General features: G+C 43.0%; 1 non-coding gene and 1 pseudogene across 1 annotated transcript; one reads left to right on the top strand and one right to left on the bottom strand.

Moving 5' to 3' along the window:
• Positions 1-10,229: 10,229 nt before the first annotated feature.
• LOC112314409 (small ubiquitin-related modifier 2-like) lies at positions 10,230-10,736 on the bottom strand (annotated as a pseudogene).
• Positions 10,737-27,414: 16,678 nt separating this feature from the next.
• LOC112314427 (U6 spliceosomal RNA) lies at positions 27,415-27,521 on the top strand. The gene has a single exon (XR_002975790.1). It is a non-coding gene; the product is annotated as a U6 spliceosomal RNA (small nuclear RNA).
• The last annotated feature ends 236 nt before the right edge of the window (positions 27,522-27,757 follow it).

Here is a 27,757-nt window from a genome sequence, read left to right as displayed (position 1 = left end):
CCTTGTGTCCAGACTGTCTAACACCTCTTCAAAGAAACATCCTCAGAAGACAGACTTCACATCCTCATTAGTCTTCTCTTCTCCAAAATATACATTCTGAGTGTCTTCAGTCAGTCTTAAGGACATGGCTTCTGGGTCCCTCCTCAGTCTGTTCTTTGACTTCTGGGTGATTTGTGGTTAATGGTGTACATCTGACTAGGACAAAATATAGGAAGATAAGAGTTTTCTTACTCAAGATTTCATACTTACATAACTGCAATTAAAGTGGTCTTTTCTGTAGGTTCCCACTTTCCTTAAAAACGTGCCTAACAAACTTCATTTTGATGGTTCTAGTCCATTATCTCAGCTTATAATGGAGGATTTTCAAAATCCTGAGTCAGTCATCTGGTAGTGTGGTGACAAGTCAGATAAGCATGCAATCTTTGGGTCTATCCAAGTCCTGACGAAAAATATTGACAGGACAATGCTAAAACAGAATCCTACTTCATGCTGTTAGAGACCTACTGTTTGCAAAGGTCAGGGAAGACTTCATGGAAGAAGTAGGACATGAGCTGGACATTGGAGGTTTGCATAAAGTGAAGATATGATGTGCCTGGAGGGGAGGGTGCATGGTACGGGAGCATGGGAGATGATAAAGATTGCATGAAAAAATGTGTGGAAAGATACTCAAGATGGGCCTGGTTATGGTAACAAGGATGATGATATTGTGGGGGCAGCAGGAGGAGGTTGGTTTGTGCACTGGACAAAGTAGGAATTGCTCTTGCGGCTGCCTCCTCTCCAATTCTTCCCACAGAGGTCCATTACCCTTGATATGTTGTAGGACCAGAAAAAAGGTTTGAGAGAAGGCTCAGGACTACTCACATATAGCAGCAGGCTGTGGCAGTAGTTTTAACTGTGAGGGTGTGGGGCCGTGAATCATCTACTGTTTCTCAGTGGCAGACCTGGATTTTATGGAGAACTCCTCTCCAGTCCTTTGACCTCCTGATGCTTCTTGTACAATGGGCCCATTAAGTAAACCTTCTTATATCTGTAGATGCTGGGACATACAAGTATGTCCAGAAAGAGTCTAGCCATCATTAATACAATGAGAATGGTTTGTGTGACGTGGTGTAAACTGGCAGCCAAGGAGAGTGGACTGGAATGTATACAAGTGAATGACAACTTTACTAGTCAGTGGAGGAGGTAGACACCATTGAGTGAGCATGTGTACTGTGTGGCCATCACATTCAAAATGACTGAGCGAGTAGAGCAACGAATCTGAATCAAATTTTGCATTAAGCTTAAACATTCCTCCACAGAAACTATTCAGGTAATTCAGAAGGCTGCAGCTCTGGGCAATTGGTGATTGACAGCTTTATCACAACAACGCATCCACTCACGCATCACGTCTCCTGCAGAGCTTTTTGGCAAAACATCAAATCACCCAGGTGACTCAGCTCCCCTATAGCCCAGATTTGGCGCCCTGTGACTTCTGACTTTTCCCAAAACTAAAATCACCTTTGAAAGGGAAGAGATTTCAGACTGTCAATGAGATTCAGGAAAATAAAGTGGGGCAGCTGATGGCCATTGGGAGGACTGTGTGAGGTCCCAAGGTACCTACTTTGAAGGGGACTGAGATGTCATTGCCCTGTGTATAATGTTTCTTGTATCTTGTACCTTCTTCAATAAATGTTTCTATTTTTCATAGCCCATGGCTGGATACTTTCTAGACTGACCTCATGTAACAGGTTCCCAAAGCCCACTTGCCTAGGCACTGCCCTTTGCTGGTCAATTCAGTTTGCCCTAAATAAATAAATACCTATTGACCATGAGTTCTAAAGTTGCTTTAGGAGGTTCAGAGAATAACAACCTGCAGTTGAAAAGATGACCTTATGATCTTCAAACCCAAAGCCAGACTAGACCCCCAATATAGAGGGGGCCATGCCTAGGCTATGATCCCTCTACTTGATCAGAAGGCAGGGGTGCCACTTGTGTGTGATGATCAGATGTGGAGGATGCTTCCAGGTGAGGCAGCCCAAATTTTATTTCAATATGAAGCTTGTTTATATTTTTACCATGTGAGATCCCAATCTCCATCCAATGGACAATCTACCTGAAGTTAAATGATTTTCCAGGCTTCTGCCTTGGCCAGGTGACTCAGTTGGTTAGAGCATCGTCCTATATACCAAAAGGTTGTGGGTTTGATTCCAGCTCAGGGCACATACATAATTTGTGGGTGATTGATGTTTCTCTTTCTCTCTCTCCCCCACCCCTCTCTAAAAATCAATAAACATATACTTGGGTGAGGATAAAAAAAAAAGAAAAAGAAGTGTTGTTTAAAAAAACAAATTGGTTCCAGGCTTCTCATCAAAATGATCACTGGTGGTTGCGCTGAGAATGGGTTTGTGTCTGCCTTAGGTGGATGGCTGCTTAGCATTGGTTCAAGTGGACTTTTGTCAGTAATTTTACTTTACAAGTCATGGATCATATTAAATTTCTATTTATTCCAGATTCTAGACACAATCACCAGTCTTGGAGGCCATTTCCCACATTTCACAGAAAAATTGTTTTCCACAGAGTATTGGGTTACAGAGAATCAGTTGAGGTTTTCCCCCCTATTTCTTTCACTAATCTGTCACCCTCTCTCTCTCTCTGACTGGGCAGAAATCTTGTTCTCTTCTTTCTCTGGGTGTTTCACACCTGTTCAGAACAGAGCTCCACAGGTCTCCACCTAATGAAGACTCAGCATGAGGAATGGTTCGGCATTCCTCTAGGTACTCAAAGAGAATAACAGTAACATTTGCATAGCATTTACATGTCTACAAACCCCTACAAGTTTTAATTTCAGTTTTACCTCATCTTCATATTTAATTTCACATTTAATTATATTTAACCCTCAAATGCCTTGTGCAGGAAGTGTTGGCATCATCCCTGGCCATATGTTTGAGGGGATGAGGAGACATAGTTCCTCACTCATGATTACAGGAAGAGTAATTGGCAGAGTCAGGCTCTGAAGCCATCTTTTTGAAACCAGACCTGGGGCTGTCTCCACCAGACCACAGAACCTTCTCTCAGAGATTTAGTTTTGCAAAAGACAGGCACTTACCTGGCTATCTAAGGGGAAAACTCTGCCTAAATCCTTTATGGGCCGTTTATCAGGTATTCACTATGTGCCATGTACTGTGCTGAGCTCTTCACACACATCATTTCCTTTCATCCTCTGAACGGTCTGTAAGTGTTATTTTTATCACATTATCACACATGTGGAAACTGAGCAGTAGTGGGAAGTAGTCGTGAGTGTTAACAGCTCACTCAGACACCAGAGACACAAAAGCACAACACAGGAAGTAGAGTGGTAAAAGTTCTCAGTGCTTGAAGCCAACACCCACACATAGCTCCTCTTTCATTAGCTAACAGGTCGGAGACCTGTGGGGAGGAAATGGGCTGCAGGTGCTGGGTAGACACAAGTTTACCTCAAGGTTAGAAGGGGCCTTGTGTGTGTCTGAAAACCTCAGCCTGGGGACAAGCTATGTGGCCAGGGCCAGAGAGTGAGGTGGGTGCTTATCTCAGGTGCATGTCTCCTGAGTGTAGCTGAGCCCCAGCTGGAGGGGAGATGTGAAGATCAAGGAAGGTGGGATTCAGGCTCTGTTCTGGGAGCACTTTGTCTAACAGAGGAGGAAGAACAGACATATGTATGCAAGTTTTCACACTCATATACACATGCCACTTGAGCACATTTTCAAAGCAGTGTTATGAATGTACTGAATTGATGAACCCAGTGCGGGCCAAGTTCAGCGGTGTGGAAGGCACACAGATTGAGAATGAACACAGCATTCCTTTACACATAATTACTATGCACGAATGTGTTGGGTAAATTATGGAAACAACTCTAAATTTTATTGCTAAAGGCCTGGTTTGGAGCCCCAGCACTTTTATTTTCCAACAAGGCGGTGTTTAAACCAGACCCTTGGTAATCTAAGACACACCAAACACAGAATGCCAAGAAAGTGGTTCTCAAACTCCATGCCTTAGAATCACCTGGAGGGCTTGTTAAACACTGATTGCTGGGCCCTCCCTCAGAGTTTCTGATTCTAGAAGTCTGGGGTAAGACCTGAGAATTTGAATTGCTCCTAAGTGTCCAGGTGATGCTCATGTGGCTAACCTGGGAACCACACTCTGAGAACCACTGCTCTAGGCTACATAGGATTGGTACGAGAGAAGGCTTGGCCTGACACAGCTGGAATCCCAGCCTGGAGTTCCCAGCCCATTCCAGCTCTGCTCTCAGCCCCTCCACACAAATGCTGTCATGCCTCTCTAGAACAACTGATATCACCTCACACAACAGGCACTACAACCCACAGCTGGTTTCTCCCAGAGCATTCAGCTTCCTGGGAGCCCAAGCTGGCACAGCTAACATTTAGATCATGCCTCCCCAGATTCTGGCTGGCTCCTACCTCTGGCACTCTCTGGTCCATCTCAGCCTCCGCTCTAATTGTTGGCACTTAAGCTCTACTATTTAAGCTTCAGCATGCCATGTAACTCAGTCACTTTGACCATGGCCCATAGTAAGAAATATGTTTTACATTACAACCTTGTTGGCATGTGAACATATGCTTATTTATTTATTTTTATTTAACCCTCACCTGAGGACTTTAGTGGGGAAGGGAGGGAGGGAGGGAGGGAGAGAGATGGAGAGAGAGAGAGATTGATCAAGTGCCTCTCATATATGCCCCAACCTAACTGAACCTGCAACCTAGGCATGTGCCCTGACTGGGAATTGAATCCGTGTCCTTTTGGTTTATGGGATGATGCTCTAACCAACTGAGCCACACCAGCCAGGGCACACACACACTTTTTAAAAGGAACTTGGAAAGGAAGGGAGTTTAGGCAGGACTTTGAGGGAAGGGAAAGGGAAGGCCTCAGCCCCAGCAGGTCTACAGGTGGTACAAGCCTATCTTGGAAAGAAGATGGTGGGCAGTTGGTCTGGTCTGGAGCTGAGGAAGATGTGAAGAAGGATAAGAGGTAAGGAAAGTGTGCTGATTGGCACAGAGAGCCAGTCTGGGCATTTGGATTGCAGATAGGGCAAGTGGGAAGTGTGGCAGATTCTTCAGCAACAGAACTTCACAACAAAGCTGGAATTTAAGAAGGTTCATTCATTTCAACTTCCAAAAAATATCCCTTAATTGCCTGCTATGTGCTGGGGCTTAGCAGTGAACAAGACAGACCAGCCTAGTGAATGTCTCTAGTGAGGATGGGCAGTGGGTCCTCAAATTACTTATCAGTTAGTTATTCCTTAAGCCTCTGTTACATTCCAGGCACTAAACTAGATGATAGAAAAGTAATGAGAAACATGACTCCTGCTCTATTGTAGTTTACACTCTAGAGAGGAGGCAGCATTAAACAAAGAAACTAGTCGTTCAGTAGTAATGATAACTTATAATTATAAAAATCTGTAAGTGCTATGAAGGAAAAGAACTGGGTGCTAAGAGACCAAATAATAACATGAACTCAATTTTCACAAACTAGTAAGCACAACCATAATAGTCCCAGATTAATTTACAGTTTATGAAGACCTTTCACATTCTTTGTCTCAGGAGAGCCTCACCTGAGGCCTGGGGAGTAAGCCAGCCAGCTCTTAGCCTATTTTACTTATGAGAAAACCAAGGCTCAGCAACTCACATGAGTTCCATAAGTCTGTCCAGTTGGATAGGAAGCCTAGCCAGATCTTTTGACTCTGGACACAGCACTCTTCCCTCCAAAGCGCAAGATGTGAATTGGCCCCTAGTGGGATAGTTACACGTGGCTTGTTTCAGAAGAGAGGCAAAGTGCCAAAAAGTTCATCTCTCCTATGAGAGCTTCTAAGTGAGATTAGAGCAAGGAACTGTGGTCAGCGAGGAGGTAGGTTCAGAGGTCTGACCTTGAGTGGCCCAGAGCAACCTTGAAAGGCAAGGGCAGGAACTAGCCAAGGCAGGATTGTGCAATGGCATTGTCAAAGGCATGTACACCACCTCTGGCAGTGAAAGTGAACCAGGCCCAAGGAAGAGGTGATGGCCCAATGAAACTCACCACTGCTCAGTGCTTGGGGACATGATGAGCCCAGCCCACCTGCTATATCAGCACATTCATCACAGAACTCATCAGAGAGAGGTTTCCAAATGACTCGTCCAGCTGCCCCAGAAAGGAAGCTTTCTGGGTTGCAGTATGGAGGCTGCTGGGCGTCGGCTAGGCTCTTGAAAGAGAGTAAATGATGACACAGCAGTGGGGGACGGGGCTCCTGACACTGTGAGATCAGCTCTGGAGAGAAGGCAGGGAGCAGCCACAATGAAGCAGCCACTAAGCTTGGTCACCAAAGGAGGATATTAGGCTCCTTATTAGCAAAGAAACAAGTGCCACACTTGGAGTTTGGCACTATAGGTCTCAGTAATCTGGTCCAAATGCATTGCTTTTGTTTTTGAAGTAATAAATTTTTATAGAAGGTCTATTGTGTTCCCCCAAGCTTATGTCTCACCATTTCCTCCCCTTTAGGTATACTATCTTCCAACTCCATGAACTCCTGTGGTCTCCTCTCTTCCTGCTCCCTCCTTCCCTTCATGCCTCCTCACTTTTGCTTAAGGTGTTTCCTGAAACTTGGTAGCCCTTCCCTCACAGCTGTGCTGTACTAAAATCTAAATATCCTCCATGCCATCTCAATTCTCCTTTCTCCACAAAGCTTTTCCTAAATTAAGGTAATTTTTTCCTCCCTTAAACTTCATCTAGCATTCTTACTTTGTACCCTATGTTGTAGTTATTTATGTACTATACTCTTATACTAATCTATGAGAATCTTTGGTAACAAAGTCACTCATAATTCATCTTTTCTCTCCTGTTTCCAAGAACTTTGTACCTAACAGGTGCTCAATAATTGTCTTTAACTGACTGACAGACTGATTGATGAATGAATGATTAAATGAATGAATGAATGAATGAATGAATGAATGGAGAGGGAATGAGGGTGGGGCCAGTAGAGGAGAGAACCCAGGGGATTTTGGCTCTCCCTGGTGGCTTTCTGTGAGCTGGGCCTGTAGTGCTTATCCTGGGGCTAGGTAAGGTCAGGAGAAAGAACATGGGCTTTGAATCTCAGCCTTGTTACTCAGTAGCTGTGTGACCTTGGGCAAGTCTCTGTATTTTTTCCTCCAGTGTAAATGATATAATACCTACCTCTGAAGATTATTGTGAGGATCAATATATGATCAATACATGAAACACCTAATACCTAATATGTGCCCAATAAAGTTTGTTGACCAGTTATCCAAGTGAGAGTAATTTTTTAGCCTCTTTTTTTTAGGTAGGGCTGAGGGTGGGGTGGGCATTTGCTTTACTCCTCTTTGTAGTAGAGATATCTGTGTACTTGTCAATTCTTTTCTGCTAGATTATAATCTAGCATAGTGCAAGCACATAGGGCAGAGTCTGCAGTCCATAGAGGTTTGATGAATTGAAGGATTAGCACGTGTATGAAAACTAAATCAACAGCCTCTGGAGTCTAAAGTCCTACTTCCAGTTCTCAGCAGTGATCTGCCCTTGACCCTCCAGGGCCCCACCTGTGTTTTAAGGGCTGGCCAGTGAGGCAGAATTAGGAGAGAGGCTTGGCTTACCCACATGGGCAATCACACTTTGCTTGATGGCTGACCCAGAAACAAACTGGTGCTTTTTGCCACTGCCAGGCCTGGGATGGGGAGGAGAAAGCCACAATACGCTGAGACCTACAAACCAGCCCAGTGTGGAAAATGGACATTGACCCTAGTTTTATGACTGTGGAACTCACTGTCGTGGGTATTGGTCCAAGAGGCTGAATCCTGTTCAGCTGCAGAGAGAGGACTCCTTGCGCTGGGCAGTGAGGAGTCATTGAGGAGGTGTCTGGGGGTAGGGAAGGAGCCCCAAAGTGGCCTAAAAAAGTTTCCATGTCCCCAGTGTCTCCCAGTAGAGGTTCTCAGAACAGCAGCAGAAAAGGTGTATGAGGGCTCCTGTCTCTACCCTGAGGCTAGCGCACAGTGACGTGGCATGTGTGGGTGCACCCTTGAGAGAAATTGGCTTCACTGCTGCCCAGAGGTCACTGAGCGGGAGGAATTTTTGATGGGAGGACCCTTGGAGGGCTACAGTCTCTCTCTAGTCTTTTTTTTCTGGGAAGAAATCTGTATGGAACCTGATTTCAGAGGGTCCATCCACTCTTTCCTGCCCATGCTGGGGTTCTCTGGTGGGAGTTTTTATTTTTTATTTTTAAATTTTATTTATTTATTTTTAGAGAGAGGGGAAGGGAAGGAAAAAGAGAGGGAGAGAAACATTAATGTTTGGTTGCCTCTCATGTGCCCCCCACTGGGGACCTGACCCACAACCCAGGCATGTGCCCTGACTGCGAATCAAACCGGGACCCTTTGCTTTGCAGGTCAGTGCTCAATCCACTGAGCCACGACAGCCAGGGCTGATAGGAGTTTTTATAGCCCTGCTGAAAGCAGGGAAAGGGGGAGAGGGTGTCCTCTACCTCAAAGCCAGCTAAGGGCTTTGGAGTGTGCCACTTGGAGCCATATCCTCAGCGGGCAGTGGGGCTTGTCAGCCCCAATATCTGAGTTTGAGAGAAGCAACTGGAGCCTGGGCAGGAAAAGAAGAGTTTTGTTGCTTTGGGGAGTCTTGAAAGGTTTCATTTATTGACTTTTAGAGAGAAGGGAAGGAAGTGAGAAAGAGAGAAGGGAGAGAAACATGCAAGAGATACATCGATAGGATGCCTCTCACATGCCCCCAACTAGGGACCTGGCCCACAACCCAGGCATGTGCCCTGGCTGGGAATTGAGCCAATGACCTTCCCATTCACAAGCCAGTGCTCAATCCACTGAGCCACACCAGCCAGGGTGCTTTGGGGAGTCTTTAGTTGCAGAACATACTTCATTTTCTTAAGGATTTTTAAGTGCTTTTTTTCTAGCCTTGTTTTTGTGTTTTTTAAAATCTAACTATATAAGGTAAGAACACATTAGTTTTTTTTAATATAGGTTTCAAGTGCACATTTCTTTTTAAAAAATTTTTCAATAACATTCAAGAATATTTTATTTTAAATTGTTTTTGTAAATTTTAAAAAATTGTTCAAGTACAGTTTTCTGCCTTTCCCCCCACTCCTCCCCATCACTCTAGCCCTCCCCACCTTCCTCCCCTGTTTCCACCTCCCCTTGCTAGTGTCCATGTGTCCTTTATAATTGTTCCTGCAAACTCTTCACCCTTTTTCCTATAATCCCCTCTCCTCTTCCCTCTGGTCACTGTCCGCCTGAATACCACATTATTTTTGTAAATGATTTAAACATTACCAAAAAAACCCTTTGATAAATACTAATAACATGTTCCCTATTAGGAATAAGCATAGCAGCAAGGTCAGTGCTCTATCTCTCCAGATCTGTCCAGACACCATAGAAAAAATCAGGTATTGTTTTGCTTTTATTTTTTTTTAATTTTAAACAAGAAGTTTATTTTTTAAAGATTTTATTTACTTATTTTCAGAGACAGAGGAAGGGAGGGTGAAAGGGAAAGAAATATGCATGCCCCAACTGGAGACCTGGGCTACAACCCAGGCATGTGCCCTGGCAGGGAATTGAACCATCGACATTCCAGTTCACAGGCTGACACTAAACCCACTGAGCCATATCAGCCAGGGCTAAAGAAGAAGTTTATTTAAACAACAAGATATTTGACTTAAAGGGAAAACTATCTAAAATTCATTTCTTTTTGAGTAATTTATCCCTACTTAAAGACAAATTGCCCTGCATGTAACAGCTACATCCAAAAATGTTACAAATTGTCCTTGGTTTTACAATGATAAATTTTAAAAAATTAAAATTCTCCAATCAAACAAGGTATGCAAGAGTTTTTACGTTGTTCTGTTTTTGTTAAACAGAGAGAGTAAAATAACTTACTAGGCTATAAAGAGCTGAATGAGTATGCCACTAATGGAAAAAGGGGGCATTTTCATAGGCAGAGCACTTTCTCAGTATTTTTCCCCATCCCATATCCATTTGATATCGATCAAACATTGCAAACACTTGTGCACATACATCAGTTACTTTATGTACAATAAAGGGATGGGGAAAGAGAAAATGAAAGAATAGAAAAAACTATACCGTAGTAGTCAGGATGTAATGGAACCAAATTGTAGTTTTCATATAGATGTTTCTAAGAGAACATATTCTTGGTCTGGAGGAAAAGAGTTCTGAAGTAAAAAGCAGCAGGTTCCCTTTTTAGTAGACACTTCCTGTCTGCTGCTAGAACACATCAATTGTATCTTCAGTCTCCATTTCCAACTGTGCAGGTGTGTCTGTTTCATTGATTGGCTGCCCATCAAATCAAAATCTGATCTGCCTCATTTGACAAACCCTGTCATTCACAATAGGCTTTCATTAGTTTACTAAGTGGTGTATGCCTCTGATCTTTTTTCAAATATTTTATTTATTTATTTTTAGAGAGAGGGGAAGGGAGGGAGAAAGAGAGGGAGAGAAACATCAGTGTACAAGAGATCATATGCCACCAACTGGGGACCTGGCCTGCAATCCAGGCATGTGCCCTGACTGGGAATCGAACCAGTGATTCTTTGGTTCACAGGCCGGTGCTCAATCCACTAAGCAACACCAGCCAGGGCTGTCTCTTAATCTTAAACTGTACACAGACCCATCCTGCTCCACCACCTTCAAATTAATACGATTGTAGTTCTTAGTCTTGACCCCTCCCTTAGGCTTTTTGTCAGCCATGGAGAGCACCGGAGTCTCCTCAGCTGCCACTTCACAAAAGAAGTACCAGGTCCACACCGAAGAAGTACACAAGTTGCACCGGGAGCGGCAGAAAAAGGAGATGGCAGTGGTGAAGGGGGGGAAGCTGCTTTGTTTTTATGTAAAAGGTGTCATGTTGTTCATATTTCAGGAAGTATTATTATCTTATAATCTTATTATTTATTTATATATTGAATTGATTGGGGTGACATTGGTTAATAAAATTATATAGGTTTCAGGTGTACAATTCTATAGTACATCATCTGTATTTTGCATTGTATGTTCACCCTCCCAAGTCAAGTTTCCTTCCATCTCCATTTACCCTCCTTTTACTCTCTCCTACCGCTTCCACCCCACTTCTTATTTTACTTTAGGTCTACATTGCATATAGTTGGAAAATAGCGGGAAAATGTAGCCATAATGTAATGATGAAAATAGCGGGAAAATGTAGCCATAATGTAATGATGAAAATTAATATAAATGTTTGCACCATCTTTTTTCTTATACACATCTTGCAAATTTGTAATTATAGTATACATGTGATTTTGTAGCATGCCTTTTCATTTAGCATGGTCTCATAAACATTGTTTGGAGGTTTTTAACATGAAATGGCAATGCCTAAAGTTGCTCTTTTTTCTGACTCTTGCTGTTTTCAAAATGCTAAAATAATAAAGCTGACAGATATTCATTAAATTTATTCAATAATTATTATTAGGAAGCTACTATGTGCCAGTTTTTGTTCTAGGTTCTGGGGATATAGCAATGAGCCAAAGAGACAAAGATCTCTGCCCTTAAGTCTTCACAGAGCTTACTTTTTAAAGGGGAAAGAAAGATAATATCAAAATTAATAAGTAAATTAAATAGTCTATTAGATAAATAGTATATGAGAAGGGTATATGTACTATTAAAGAAGGTAAAAAAAAGGAGGATAGGGAGGGCTTGAGTTGTCAGGAAAGACCTACCTTTTTTTTTTTACAGTTTCTTTTTTTATTTACTGATTTTTCAGAGATAGAGAGAGAGAAAGAGAAATATCTGTTTGTTGTTTCACTTAGTATTTATGAATTAATTTGTTGATTCTTGTGTATTTATTAATTCATTGGTTGATTCTTATATGTGCCCTGACCTGGAATTAAACCCACAACCTTGATGTATTGGGACAATGCTCTAACCGCCTGAGCTCCCTGGCCAAGGCCAGGAAAGACCTAACTTTTAGAAAGGGACTTTGGGGTGAAGATTTGAAGGAGTTAAAAGAGTGAGCCATGAGGATAATTTGGGGTAAAAATGTTCCAGACGAAGCAGCTAGCAAATACACAAATTTGGAGGCATGGGAACATGCAAGAAGGCTGATCTGTCTGTACAAAGTGGGGAAAGGGTAATGAAGATGACAACAAAGACATGGTAGGACTAGACTGTATAAGGTCCCATATGGGAAGTACTGGAGGGTTTGGGGCTGAGGAGTGTCATGCTATGACCTTTGTTTAAATAGGCTCACTGTGGGCATTGCTTTAAGAATAGACTATTGGAGCCCTTGCTGATGTGGCTCAGTGGATTGAGCTCCAGCCTGCGAACCAAAGGGTCATGGGTTCAAGTCTCAGTCAGGGCACATGCCTGGGTTGCTGGCCAGGTCCCCAGTGGGGGTCATGTGAGAGGTAACCACAGATTGATGTTTCTCTCCCTCTCTTTCTCCTTCCCTCCCCCTCTCTCTAAAAATAAATAAATAAAATCTAAAAATAAAAGGAATAGACTATTGGAGAATAAAAATGGAAGTAGGGAAACCAAGAAGCTATTTCATTAGTAAGGGATGAGCATGATGTGGGCCAGTGTGGTTATAATGGAGCTGGTGAGAAGTGATCAGATTCTAGGTACTGTGTTTTTCCGTGTATAATGTGTACCCACATTTTTGGCCCAAACTTTCAGGGAAAAAATCTTTTGTTTTAAATTTTTAATTCAATTATTTATTTATTTATATTCAGAGACTTGCTTTTGTATTATAAAGAAATTTTAGCATTTATTTTTGAACATATGGATATTATTTTTGCTTTCTAGAGTTACAGTTTTAATGCATAAGCATAAATAAAAAAATTAAAAACATTTATATAGATACAGAATTGGTACTACCCATGTATAATGTGCATCTTTATTTTCCCCTTGAAAATTTGGCCAAAAAATGCATATTATACATGGCAAATTATGGTATATATTTGAAGGTATAGCTAACGTAATTTGATAAAGGATGAATGACTCCAAAGACTTTGGCCTGAAATGCTAGAAGGGTGAAGTTGCCATTAACTGAGATAGGGAAATTGGAAAAAGCAGGTTTAGGGATGGAGACAAAGAGGTCCATTTTGGGCATGTTAGGCTTCAGATAGCTACTAGATGTCCAAGAGGAGTTGTCTATCAGACACTTGGATATTCAGATGTAGAAACCAGGTTGTAAATTTGGAACTAGCCAACTGGTATTTAAAGACAAAGAAGAGAGTATAGGCAGAAAAAAGATGAAGGACTGTGGCCTAATGCACACCAAAGTTCAGAGGTTAGGGAAATGTATTCATTCATTTAATCATCACAATGACCCTCTGAGGAAATTACTATTATTGTCATTATTTTACAAGTGATAAAATTGAGACATAAAAAGGTTAAATAATTTCCTAAAAGTCACATTGCCAATAAGCAGCAGAACTAGGATCTGGAAGAGCCAGTCCAGCTCCAAGTATTGCACACTTAGCCTCTATCTTATGAGTGGGTTTTGTTAATGCCCACATTTCACTGGTGGGGAAATTGAGTTTTAAGTTAAGTAATTTGCTGATACTGGTGGCAGAGCTTGGATATGAACTCTGTCACTGATTTCTACTTTGAGGAATCTCTGCTTTTTAATTATTCTGCCACATGACCTGAACATTTTTAAAGATGGAGTGAAAGCCTTCTGTGTCTCTCAGATTATATCTCTTAAACAATTGCTTTTCCTACTCACACACAAGTTATTGGCTTGTCACTATACCTGGAGAAATGAGATGCCAAGTCTAGTTGCCAAGGCAGTCTTGGCCCTGCTACTCTTCTCCTTCCCCATCTTCTGGTCAGGACACCCATGTTTGGATGTGGTTCCTGACTTCTAGAAGCTCAGGTCTTAAGGTAGTCCTGTGAAATGGTTCTGTGAGGCCATTAGCAGTTTCTTCCCTTCCCAGCCTCAGTTTCCTCTTCAATAAAATGAGGGGATTGGCTCAGGACAGTGGTTTCCAAAGGGGGCTATGTAAATGAACCAGCCACCTGGGGATTGTTTAGAACTTGTAGTGCCCACAACATACATCTTGAGTCAAACTCTTCAATGGGTAGGCCCAGGCACATATACCATGGTTCCGGCACACCCCTTGTTAAGCATCCCTGAGTAAGATGATCTGGAAGATCCCCTCTCAGTTCTACATGCTGTGGTTCTGGGGCCTTGTCTTGGACCGCACTTCTTTTTTGTTTCTCTCAAGGCCCAGAGCAAGGTGGAACTCTGAGTAGAAGGCAAGAAACCTGAGTTCTCTTTCTAGCCAGGCCCACAACTGAGCTCTAGCAAGTTGCTTCCTTTCTCTGGACCTCAGTTTCCTCCTCTGCAGGAAGAGTTTGTTGGGTGGAGTTGCCCTAGAGTCATTCACCCAGCAAGTACTTATTGAGCACTGACTACACCAAGCTCTACGATTCACTGGATCTGCTGCTAAGTCATGCAGAAGGGGAATATCCTAAGGGGTGAGTGTGGGAAGGGTGCTGCGGCCAGGTAACTGTTCCTGGTTCACACATGGATGCTACAGGCCCTTGTTTTAGCACCAGCGTGAAAGGCCCCTCTACTCAAACTCTCTCCTTTGCCTGGCACCTCCAGCTGGTCTCCACAGCAACAAGCAAACCTGCTGGGCTCAGGAAGGGAATGATATGCAAAGCTGGTCAAACAAAAATCATTAGCTTTTCTAGATAGTCATAATAACCAGTTCTAAAATATTATATAAACCATCCCATCAAGTTAGTAGAGCTACAATATTACTGTGCAGTGTGGTCCCTAGTACCACAGCAGCATCACCTGAGTACTTGTTAGCAATGTGACACCCTGGGCTCCGCCCCAGGCCTGCTACCTCAGTCTGCTTTCTAAGAAGATCCCTAGGTGACTGTATGTATGCACATTAAAGTGTAGAAGCACTAACTAAAAAGAAATCACTCCAGAAAGCCTTACCAAGAAATGTGTGTGAGATCTATATCAGAAAAACACACAACTTCCCTGAGAGCCTATAGTCTGTTCCTGGATGGGGTGACTCAGTGGTGTGGAGATGGCGATTCTTACAAGCATTGAATATCAAAGTGATTTGTGAAGTTTGTCTGAAAGTATAAATGATCAAGAATGGCTTTTTTTTTTTAAGAAAAAGAAAATAAAAATGATGAGGTGGGATTTGCCCTGTCAGACAGAAATAGGGTTAAATAAGAATTCAGGTTCTGGAGGAAGCAGGGCCACTTCCTGGACATGTCACTGCTATAGACTAAATTGTGTCCTTCCAAAATTCATATGTTGAAGTCTTAACCTTTAATATGACTATATGTTGGAATCTCTCTCTCTCCTCCCTTGTCCATGGTAAGCACCAGAAAAGGCCATGTGAGGACCCAGCCAGAAAGTGGCCATCTACAAGCCAGGGAGGAAGCTCTCACCAGAAAACAAACCCTGGCAGAAACTATTCTGGGTTTTCAGCTTCCAGAACTGTGAGAAAATAAATTTTTGTTGTTTAATCCACACATTCTGTGGTATTTTATTATAGCAACCTGAGTGAACTCACAGTCTCCTTAGAAAAAGATTCCTAACATCTCATAGCCTCAGTTTCCACATGCAGTAGAGTGGGAATAAGAATACCAATTATAGCATCGTTATGAGTATTAAATGAAATACTGTATGTGAAGTGCTTAGTGCAGTGTCTAGCCCTTAACAGCTGCTTGGTAAATGGCAAGTACAATAATAACAACTGTGTCACTGGGCGGAATTTCAGGGAAAGAACAATGGACCAGAATAGACAACCAGAAACATACCTCAGCATCTGTAGAACTCCAGGAGGGACTATGAGAAGAGGGACTATGTTTTTAGTCACTGTTGTGTCATTTTCCCCATGTAGCATATTACAGCATATATGCTTTAAAAATATTTGTTGACTGCTTGAACTAGAATGTAATAGATGCTAATGAAGGATGCTGGGGAAATTGCTGATTTAGGATAAAATAATGATATTTTATCATTGTATCCTATACATGGGCTTTCAAACTTTTTTGGCCATGACTCACAGTAAGAATTATGTGAGGCATCTCAGCCCAGTAAATACATTCATAAATATAAATTCATAAGTTAAAGCAAAAATTCACAAAACAATATTTATCCTTATTATGTCAGATGGACTCTGATGTACTCCATCCCATTCCATCCTATCCCATTGTACCCCATTCCTATCTTATCCTATCCTGTCCTGTTCTGTTAAAAAAAAAATCTGATCTCTACCCAGTAAATTGATCTTATAATTCACCAATGACTAGCTATCAGCAGTTTAAAAAACACTACCTTATACCATAATTAGTTTTCAATTTAAAAAAGAAAAGCAAATTACAGATAAATAATAATAAAGTCTTGAAATGAGAAATATCTTGAGATTAAGAAAAAAATGGGAAAAGAGTCACTGAGGCAAATGTTAACAGGTTTGACTACATAACCATTTTAAATGCCTGAAATAGAATGGCCATTATGGGAGGGGGGAGAGGCCAGATATTCTTGACACTTCTTTCTTCCTCACACCTACCCACATCTAATCCATCAGCAAGTCCTGTGGATGTAACCTCCATTTGTGAATTTTTCTCCCCTTCTGCAGCCTCAGTCTTAGTCCAGGCCATCATTATCTCTCACCTGAACTGCCACCACCACCTCCTAACTGGTCCCCCCACTTCTACTCTGCATCCCACAATCCTTTCTTCTCATAGCAACAAGAGTGATCTATTTAATGTAGAAATTAGAGAGATCCAAGATGGCAGTGGAGTAGGTGGAAATTACATTCACCTCCTCCCAGACCAAAGTGGAATAAAAAAAAAAATTACAGAACAACCGTCTTGAATAACCAACTGAAAACTGGCTGAAGAGAAGTCTTGAGAACCAAGATGGCGGCATAAGTAGACACACTGCGCCTCCTCGCACAACCAGAACTGACAGAAAATTGAATGGCAAGGAAGTCTGACACCAAGTAGATAAAAAAGAAACATACATCCAGACAAGTAGGAGGGGCGGAGACGGCACCGGGGTGGAGAGGACTCGCGTGGCCGTGGCGGGACTGAGACTGGCAGAGTGTGGGACAAACGCGCCAGGCAGTCCGACCACTAGCAGACCCTGCGGCCCCACATTCGCACACAGATAAACCGAGAGGGCCAGACTCAGAGTGGCAGAGAACGGGGCAGGCAGCACCCCGAGGCCCCATACTTGCACACAGATAAACCGGGACGAACAGCAGGGAGCAAGCAGACCACATAACCCAGGGCTCCAGTGCGGGGAAATAAAGCCTCAAACCTCTGGTTGAAAACGCCCGTGGGGGTTGGGGCAGCAGCAGGAGAGACTCCCAGCCTCACAGGAGAGGTGGTTGGAGAGACCCACAGGGGCCTAGAGTGTGCACAAGCCCACCCAGTCAGGAACCAGCACCAGAGGGGCCCAATTTGATTGTGGGTAGCAGAGGGAGTGACTCAAATACGGTGGAGAGTGGAGCAGGCGCCTTTGCTCCCTCTCAGCCCCTCCCCCACATACAGCGTCACAGCACAGCAACCAGCCTTACCCCTCCCCGGGGAACACCTAGGGCTCCGCCCCTTTAAGTAACAGACGGGCCAAGACAAAAAAAAAAAAAAAAAAAAAAAAAAAAAGGCCCAAATGACAGAACACTTCAAAGCTCCAGAAAAAATACAACTAAGCAACAAAGAGATAGCCAACCTATCAGATGCACAGTTCAAAACACTGGTTATTAAGATGCTCACAGAATTGGTTGAATTTGGTCGAAAACTAGATGAAAAAATGAAGGCTATGCCAAGAGAGACAAAGGAAAATGTACAGGGAACCAATAGTGAGGCGAAGGAAACTGGGACTCAGATCAACAGTGTGGACCAGAAGGAAGAAAGAAACATCCAACCAGAAAAGAATGAAGAAACAAGAATTCAGAAAAATTAGGAGAGGCTTAGGAACCTCCAGGACATCTTGAAACGTTCCAACATCCGAATTATAGGGGTGCCAGAAGGAGGAGAGGAAGAACAAAAAATTGAAAACTTATTTGAACAAATAATGAAGGAGAACTTCCCCAGTGTGGCAAAGGAAATAGACTTCCAGGAAGTCCAGGAAGCTCAAAGAGTCCCAAAGAAGCTGGACCCAAGGAGGAACACACCAAGGCACATCATCATTACATTATCCAAGATGAAACAAAAGGAGAGACTCTTAGAAGCAGCAAGAGAAAAGGAGACAGTTACCTACAAAGGTCTTCCCATAAGACTGTCAGCTGATTTCTCAAAAGAGACCTTACAGTCAGGAAGGGACTGGCAAGAAGTATTCCAAGTCATGAAAAACAAGGACCTACATCCAAGATTACTGTATCCAGCAAAGCTATCATTTAGAATGGAAGGGAAGATAAAGTGCTTCTCAGATAAGGTCAAGTTAAAGGAGTTCATCATCACCAAGCCATTATTATATGAAATGTTAAAGGGACTTATCTAAGAAAAAGAAGATAAAAAATATGAACAGTAAAAATGACAGCAAACTCACAGTTATTAACAACCACACCTAAAACCCAAACAGAAGAAAACTAAGCAAACAAGTAGAACAGGAACAGAACCACAGAAATGGAGATCACATGGAGGGTTATCAATAGGGGATTGGGAGGGGGAGAGAGGGGGGAAAGGTACAGAGAATAAGTAGCATAGATGACAGGTGGGAAATAGACAGGCGGAGGGTAAGAATAGTGTAGGAAATGTAGAAGCCAAAGAGCTTATAAGTATGACCCATGGACATGAACTATAGGGGGGGAATGTGGGAGGGAGGGGGTGGGCAGGATGGAGTTGAGTGAAGGGGCAGAAATGGGACAACTGTAATAGCATAATCAATAAATATATCAAAAAAAAGAGAAGTCTTATAACCAAGGATTTAAAGAAGTAGCCAAATCGAGACTATTATGAATGGCAGAGATGCAAAAAGGCCTGGCCCTGCTCCTAAGAGCAGTAGCTGAGGTTCTAGAAGGATATCTCAGCTGAGGGGGGAGGTGGGTTTCCCCTGAGAAGTGTGGGATCTAAAGCCCAAACTGGACTAAATAAACCCCAGCCCAGAGCACCAAGCAGGGAAGAGGTACCCACATAGTATCTGGCTGTGAAAAGCAGATTACAGGGAGAGATGAGAGTCTGCTGGAACACAGGCATTTATTAAAGGGCCAACAAAGAAAATTTCATTTGCAGCCACTCATACTGGGCTCCAGTGGAGGGAGGGCAGAGTGGACGAGAATCACAAAAGGAAAGTCTGGGGTTTGTGGCTCTGGGGAGAGAACTGAAGGAGCAACTGCCAAGATCCCTGAGCTGAGTCACTCCCCATACCACAGACACCATCTTTCTCAGGCAGAGCACTCCCCTCCAAGTGGCATCAGCCTGAGGGGAAGCAATAGCCCCACCATCTGGACTCCCTCTCAACCCACCCTGCAGAGCTTATGCCCTGCTGAGGACTCAACTGCCTTTTTTCATGGTGTAGAGGTTTGGGCAAACTCAGGGGATGTCAGTAACTGAGTTGTGTGGCTTTGGGAGGAGCCATTCCCCTCACTTTCCCGTGAATAAGACTGGCACTTACCCCTCATGGGAAGGGAAAGCTACACTAGAACCACCCTTTGGGTTTCAATCTCACCCTGTGGGCTCTGGCTCTGTAGGCCCTATCCACCCAACTCCTAGTGGCTCCGTCCTGCTGAGTTCAGGGCAAAATCTGGGAGACTGAGTGGTGTGACTCTGGTGTGAGGGGGTCACACCCTCACATTCCCCAAAGCCTGACTTGCACCACTTCCCTCAGGGAAGATCCACTAGCGCTTTCCTCCCAGCTCCCCCCAGCAGACCCACCCTACTGAGCTGTCTCCTCAAGGCAGAATCTGGAACAGACTGAGCTATGTGGCTTTAAACCATGGGCCATCTTTTCTCTTGCATGCCTAACCAGAGCAGAGCTCTCCCTTCACACAACCAAATCGTGGTCTGTTTGGGCCTGATAAATTCTGCTGGGTTCACCCTGCTGACTCCCTGAGACCCCACCCTGACACAAAGGTGTACAAGCACCCAATGGGTGGCAGCTTGACTTGGTATACCTGAGGACATTTGCTGAGTAATGTCAGACCCAGCCCTGCCACCGAGTTTGAAGCTTTATCAATCAATCTGGTGAATATCATTCACCCCTTACCTGATGACTTACTGTGAACCTACCTCATGAAACTCAAAGACAGCCAGAACTGTTTCAATGACTGAGCCTAACAGGCAGCAGACAGGAGGAGGCAAGTGGAGGTGGATCTGGCATTCCCAGAGCCACTCCCCCGCCCCCTTCCCACCTACCCTGGCCCGGTGCTGGTAAAAGCTGACCTTAGTGCACAGCTTGGTTTTCCCACATGAACCCAGGCCCAGGAGAAGCAGCCAAAAACTGTGTATCATTTGTAGCTCCAAACAGCCTGCTGAGGGCCAGTCATAGGGAGTGCCTTACATTTACCTGCACCACAGTCCATCCCAAAAGGCCCAGAACCAACACACTCAGTGACCACCTTTAGACAACATCAGATCAGAATCCAATAAATTTCACAAGTGGCATATACACACGTGGATCTCAGCAGGCACCAAACCCTCATAAAGTGAATTCTCCTTCGTGTGTTCACCACCTGCACAGCAATTCGAATACTGTGGTTGGGGTTGAGCCTCACAGTCTGCCAGCCTGAGGGTTGATCCCATGCATGAACAGGCCAATAGCAATCAAAACTCAATTAAGACTTCCAGTCAAGATAGAGGAATACGTAAACACAGCTCACCTCCTCACACAACCACATCAAAATTACAACTAAGATATAGAACAACCATCACTCAGAACCATCAGAAATCAAGTTGAATGGAAGTCTGGCAACTATGGAATTAATGAAACCACATCAATCCAGATGGGTAGGAGATGCAGAGACACAGAACAGGCTGGTCCCACACGTGGTGGATAAAAATTCAGTAGGGATATCTCAGGAGTGAGGAGTCCCAGCCCCACAACAGGCCCCCCAGTCCAGGGTTCCTGTGTCAAGAAGATAAGTCCCAATAGCTTCTGGCTGCAAAAACCAGAGGCAACTGAGTTGGTGGAAGAAACTTCTGGAGTCTCAAGCAGTTCCTCTTAAAGAACTCACACACAGACTTACTCAGACTCACTCCTTCTGAGCTCCAGCACCAAGGTAGCAGCTTGAAAGGAACCAATAGCATACAAGGAGGACCTGAAGTGTCTGGCATCAAGGTGAGAGCTGGGGGACAGCTTTCTCCCAGACAGAAGAGTGGGCAGAGGCCATTGTCCCTTTCCTGAACTCTCTCCCCACAGAGCCACAAAGCTGGCAGGCGAATGCCATATCTGAAACTCTATCAACCTGGTAAACACTGTTTGCCCCACCTCGGAGATCCTGTAAAGCTCCATCCCACCCACTTACACGCCCACCTAAGTTGTTAACAGTGGCTTTTCAATATGAATGGTTGGTCTTGTCTCATGATTCACAACATCCTAAATCCTCTCAAACAAGCCACAGCTGGAGTGAGCCCCCAAGCACATTACCTCTTTCTTTCTTAAAATATGTTTTATTGGTTATGCTATCACAGTTGTCCCATTTCCCCCGCTTCACTCCCCTCCACCCTGCACACCCCCTCCTGCCCACATTCCCCCCATATAGTTCATGTCCATGGGTCATACACATAAGTTCTTTGGCTTCTACATTTCCTACACTATTCTTATCCTCCCCCTGTCTATTTTCTACTTATCATTTATGCTACTTATTCTCTGTACCTTTTCCCCCTCTTGCCCCCTCCCACTCCCCTGTTGATAACCCTCCATGTGATCTCCATTTCTGTGATTCTGTTCTTGTTCTAGTTGTTTGCTTACTTTGCTTTTGTTTTTCTTTTAGGTGTGGTTGTTAATAACTGTGAGTTTGCTGTCATTTTACTGTTCATATTTTGACCTTCTTCTTTTTCTTAGATAAATCCCTTTAACATTTCATATAATAAGGGCTTGGTGATGATGAACTCCTTTTACTTGACCTTATCTGGGAAGCACTGTATCTGCCTTTCCATTCTGAATGATAGCTTTGTTGGGTAGAGTGATCTTGGATGTAGGTCCTTGCCTTTCATGACTTGGAATATTTCTTTCCAGCCCCTTCTGGCCTGTAAGGTCTCTTTTGAGAAATCAGCTGACAGTCTTATGGGAACCCCTTTGTAGGTAACTGTCTCCTTTTCTCTTGCTGCTTTTAAGATTCTCTCCTTATCTTTAATTTTGGGTAGTGTAATAATGATGTGCCTTGGTGTGTTCCTCCTTGGGTCCAACTTCTTTAGGACTCTCTGAGCTTCCTGGAATTCCTGGAAGTCTATTTCTTTTGCCAGATTAGGGAAGTTCTCCTTCATTATTTGTTCAAGTAAGTTTTCAATTTTTTGTTCTTCCTCTTCTCCTTCTGGCACCCCTATAATTTGGATGTTGGAGCGTTTCAAGATGTCCTGGAGGTTCCTACGCTTCTCCTCATTTTTCTGAATTCTTGTTTCTTCATTCTTTTCTGGTTGGATGTTTCTTTCTTCCTTCTGGTCCATACTGTTGATTTGAGTCCCGGTTTCCTTCCCATCACTATTGGTTACCTGTACATTTTCCTTTATTTCACTTAGCATATCCTTAATTTTTTCATCTAATTTGCAATCAAATTCAACCAATTCTGTGAGCATCCTGATTATCAGTGTTTTGAAATCTGCAACAGATAGGTTGGCTATCTCTTTGTTGCTTAGTTGTATTTTTTCTGGAGCTTTGATCTGTTCTTTCATTTGGGCCTTTTTTTTTTTTTTTGTCTTGGTGCGCCTGTTACATAAAGGGGTGGAGCCTTAGGTATTCACCCTGGCAGGGCAACCCGTGGCACTGCACTGTGACGTTGTATGTGGGGAAGGGGTTTGAGAGGGAACAATGGCACTTGCTCCACTCTCTGCTGGCCCTTTCCCCACTACCCACAAGCAAAGTGGGCCCTTCTGGTGCTGATTCCCGGGTAGGTGGGTTTGTGTACATTCTGAGACCCTGTGGGTCTTTTCAATGGCTCTCCTGTGTAGCTAGGAGTTTCTTCTGCCAGCACAACCCCACAGGATTTTACAGCCAGAGGTTTTGAGGCTTTATTTCCCCCACGTTGGAATCCTGGGTCGTGTAGTCTGTCTCACCCCCCAGTTGTTCCTCCAGGTTTATACAAATGTGGGACTGTCCAGTCCACCAGCTGCTGCCTTGCTGTGGGTCCTCTCTGCCCCAGCTGCCCATCTCTGCCAATCCTACCAGTCTGAATGAATGTTTCTTCTTTAACTCCTTGGTTGTTGGACTTCCATACAGTTTGATTATCTGGTAGTTCTATTTCTTTTTTTGTTTTTAAATTTGTTGTTGTCCTTCTTTTGGTTGTACGAGGAGGCAAAGTGTATCTACCTATGCCTCCATCTTGGCTGGAAGTCCTGAGAATTGCTTTATAGCTCACGCAGGGTGGCAAAACACAAGTTGGGGCTCATATTGACCTGCACCACACAGGATACTCCAGAGACTGTGCAACCAGCGGACAGTTACAGAGCATGTCAGAGCACTACCATCTTGTCCCTGCACAGCTGATCCTTTACAGAGAGCAGACGTTGATGATCAGTGGCCACAGCAAGTCCTTGCAGCTGAATGGCTTGAGTAAAATCCTCCCATTAATCTGCCAACCACAATCTATGCTCAACTAAAAGAAGAACGTGTAGTCAGCCCACCCAAACGCTTCAAGTACCCAGCTTGGGTGATGGGAAGTCTGTGCCACTGGACACTACAGGACACCTACTATATTAGGCCATGCTACCAAGACAGAGAGTCATAACAGCTCTACCTAATACACAGAAACAAACACAGCGAGGCCGGCAAAATGAGGAGACAAAGAAAGATGGCCCTGAAAGAACAGATCAAAACTCTAGAAAAAGAACTAAGCAAAATGGAGATAAGCAATCTCTTAGAGGCAGAGTTCAAAGCACTGGTCATAAGGATGCTCAAGGAACTTAGTGAGGACCTCAACAACATAAAAAAGTTCTAGTCAGGAATTAAGGATACACTAATTGAAATAAAGAACAATTTACAGGGAAACAACAGTAGAGTGGATAAAGCCAAGAATCAAATTAATGATTTGGAACATAAGGAAGCAAAAAACAACCAATCAGAACAAGAAGAAAAAAGAATACAAAAAAAAAAAATTAGGATAGTGTAAGCAGCCTCCGGGACAACTTCAAGCATTTTGACATTTGCATCAAAGGGGAGCCCAAAGGGGAACAGAAAGAGCAAGAAATTGGAAATCTATTTGGAAAAATAATGAAAGAATGAATATCTATTTCCTTCCTCGATTTGGTGAAGGAAATAGACATGCAAGTCCAGGAAGCACAGACAGTCCCAAACAAGGTGGATGCAAAGAGGCTCACTCCAAGACACATTGTAGTTAAAATGCCAAAGGTTAAAGATAAAGAGAGAATCTTAATAGCACCAAGAGAATAGTAGTTAGTTACGTGCAGTGGAGTCCCTATAAGACTGTCAGCAGTTTTCTCAACAAAACCTTGCTGGCCAGAAGAGATTGGCAAGAAATATTCAAAGTCATGAAAAGCAGAGACCTACAGATTACTGTACCCAGCAAGACTATCACATAGAATCAAAAGGAGGATAAAGACCTTCCCAGACAAGAAAAGACTAAAGGAGTTCATCATCCCCATACCATTACTATACAGGGTCTGGCAGAAGTAACACCTGCTTGAGTGTGGTTGGTAGGTTAATAATATGGGTGTAATAACTTATAGTTTTAATGAAAACATTTCACCTAAAATATATGGTGTTCTTGAGTGTGATATTATGTTACCGAATTACATTCTTATGATATTGTAATAAAAGATTTTGTCATAAAAAGCGGTGTTAATTGTTCTGGACCCTGTATGAAATGTAAAGGGACTTATTTAATCAACAAACAACAAGTGTTGGAGAGGATGTGGAGAAAAGGGAACCCTAGTGCATTGTTGGTGGGAATGCAGACTAGTGCAGCCATTGTGGAAAACAGTATGGAATTTCCTCAGAAAACTAAAAATGGAACTGCCTTATGACCCAGAAATCCCACTGCTGGGATTATACCCTAAGGATCCTGAAACACCAATCCAAAAGAACCTGTGCACTCCAATGTTCATAGCAGCACAATTTACCATAGCCAAGTGCTGGAAGCAACCTAGGTGCCCATCAGTAAATGAATGGATCAAAAAACTATGGTACATTTACACAATGGAATACTATAGAGTAGAAAGAAGGAAGAAGCTCCTACCTTTTGCAATAGCATGGATGGAACTGGAGAGCATTATGCTAAGTCAAATAAGCCAGGCAGAGAAAGACAAATAAGGCAGGCAGTGAAAGACAAATACCATATAATCTCACCTATAAGTGGAACCTAATCAACAAAACAAACAAGCAAGCAAAATACAACCAGAGACATTGAAATAAAGAACAAACTTACAGTAACCAGAGAGGAGAGGGGAGAAGGATAATTAGAAGAAGGGCCATCAAGGAAAATGTATAAAGGACATATAGACAAAGCCAAAGGGGTTAGGTTTGAGAGTGGGAGGCGGGGATGGTGGGGTGGGGGTGCATGGTGGGGTGAAATGGAGACAACACTATTTGAACAGTAAAAAGAAAGGAAGATCAAAACTATGAACAACAAAATGGCAATAAATACATATCTACCAACAACTGAATCTAAAAAACCAAATAGGTAAACAAGAAGAACAGAGATAGAATCATGGATATGGAAAGTGTTTTGAGGGTTGCCAGATGGGAGGGGGGTGTGGCAGAACGAGTGAAGAGGTGAGGAGATTAAGAAATATGAATTGGTAGTTACAGAACATCCATGGGGATAAAAAGTACAGTATAGAAAATGGAGTAGCCAAAGAACTTGTGCATGACCCATGGACTTGAACAATTGTAGGGGGATTGCCTGAGGGAGTGGGGGTTGCTGGGTTGAGGGGGAAAGGGGAAAAATTGGGACAACTGTAATTGCATAATCAATAAAACATAATTTAAAAATTCTCAATTACAACAGGAGGGCCCACATAATCCATAGGAAGGACATTACTGGAGCACCCAGCTCAGGTGATGTTGGAGACTATATCACTGGACCGCACAGTGTCATAGTAGGCCACTGGACACCTACTATGTAAGGCTACCACACTAAGACTGGGAGTCATAGCAGATCAATCTAATACATAGAAATAAACACTAAGAGGCAGTCAAAATGGGGAGACAAGGAAACAGACCCCAATTGAAAGAACAGGAGCAATACCCCAAAAAAGAGCTAAATGAAATGGAGGTGAACAATTTATCATACATAGAGTTCAAAGTAATGGTTATAAGGATGGTCAACAGCAAGTAAATGGACATAGGAAGCATCAAAAAGCACTTGCCAGAAATGAAGAATACAATATCTGAAATGAAGAATACATTGAAAGGAATAACAGGTAGGTTGGATGAAGCAGAGTATTGAATCAGCAATTTGGAAGACAAGGCAGAAGAAAACACCCAATCAGACAGTCAAAAGGAAAAAGGAATTTTAAATAATGAGGCCAGTTTAAGGGACATTTGGGACAACATGAAATGTAACAACATCCACATCATAGGGATACCAGAAGGAGAAGAGAGAAAGCAAGGGATAAAGAACATATTTGAAGAAATAATGATGAAAATTTCCCTAACCTGGTGAAGGAAAAGACACACAAGTCCAGGAACTGCAGCGAGTTCCAAACAAGATGAACCCAAACAAGCCCACACCAAGACACATCATAATTAAAATGGCAAGGTTTAAAGGCAAAGTGAGAACCTTAAAAAGCATAAAGAGAAAAACAGTTAGTTACCTACAGGGGCGCTCCCATAAAACTGTCAGGCCAGAAGGGATTGACATGAGATATTCAAATGGTGAAAAGCAAGGACCTAAAACCAAGACTACTTTACTCAGTAAGGCAATTGTTTAAAATTGAAGAAGAAATAAAGAGCTTTGCACCCTGGCTGCTGTGGTTCAGTTGATTGCATGTTGGCCTGTGAACCAAAGGGTTGCTGGTTCCATTCCCAGTCACGGCACATGCCTGGGCTGTGGGCCAGGTCCCCAGTGGGGTGCATGTGAGTGGCAACCACACATTGATATTTCTCTCCCTCTCTTTCTCCCTCCCTTCCTCTCTGACTAAAAATAAATAAATAAAATCTTTAAATAAGAAAGAAAGAAAGAGCTTCCCAGACAGGAAAAAGCTAAAGGAGTGTTTATTTTAACCACCAAACCAGCATTACAGAAATGGTAAAGGGCCTGCTTTAAGAAGAAGAAGGGGAAAAAAATAGGACCATAGTTTTAAAAAATGAAATGGTGTGCTCCCTTTGGCAGCATATATACTAAAATTGGAATGATACAGAAAAGATTAGCATGGCCCTTGTGCAAGGATGACACACAAATTCGTGAAGTGTTCCATATTTTTTAACAATAGCCAGAGGGGGAGGTGGGAGGGGACTGTGGGGAGAAGGGTTTTCAGGAACTACTATAAAGGACACATAGACAAAACCAAGGGGGAGGGTGGAAGCAAGGGAGGGAGGTGGGTTTGGCTGGGGTAGGGTAGAGGGGTGGGGAGAAAATGTAGACAACTGTAATTGAACAACAATAAAATAATTAAAAATATTAATCTATAAAAAATGAAATGGTAATAAATACATATCT

This window comes from Desmodus rotundus, chromosome 5 (assembly GCF_022682495.2).
Source record: "Desmodus rotundus isolate HL8 chromosome 5, HLdesRot8A.1, whole genome shotgun sequence".
Taxonomy (NCBI): Eukaryota; Metazoa; Chordata; class Mammalia; order Chiroptera; family Phyllostomidae; genus Desmodus; species Desmodus rotundus.
Note: the sequence above shows the minus strand (reverse complement) of the source record. Positions and strands in the feature narration are given on the sequence as shown.